Genomic DNA, 218 nt, shown 5'->3' with positions numbered 1-218 from the left:
CATAGTGCGAGCTATAACCTACTAAACTAATGTACTAATCTTAACTCTCCCCAGTCCCCTTATGTATATTTTCTGTACGTATGTACTTCAATTCCTAATAAACCGTATATTATTATTATTTATTATTACTACACACAGACACAGACACACACACAACTCAAGGGGGTAGTCACAGCCTACCCCGTAAAGACAGCTCTCCTTCTTCACACAAAACTACA

This window comes from Portunus trituberculatus, chromosome 42 (genome assembly GCF_017591435.1).
Source record: "Portunus trituberculatus isolate SZX2019 chromosome 42, ASM1759143v1, whole genome shotgun sequence".
Taxonomy (NCBI): Eukaryota; Metazoa; Arthropoda; class Malacostraca; order Decapoda; family Portunidae; genus Portunus; species Portunus trituberculatus.
The sequence above is the reverse complement of the archived record's forward strand: the minus strand, read 5'-3'. Positions refer to the sequence as shown.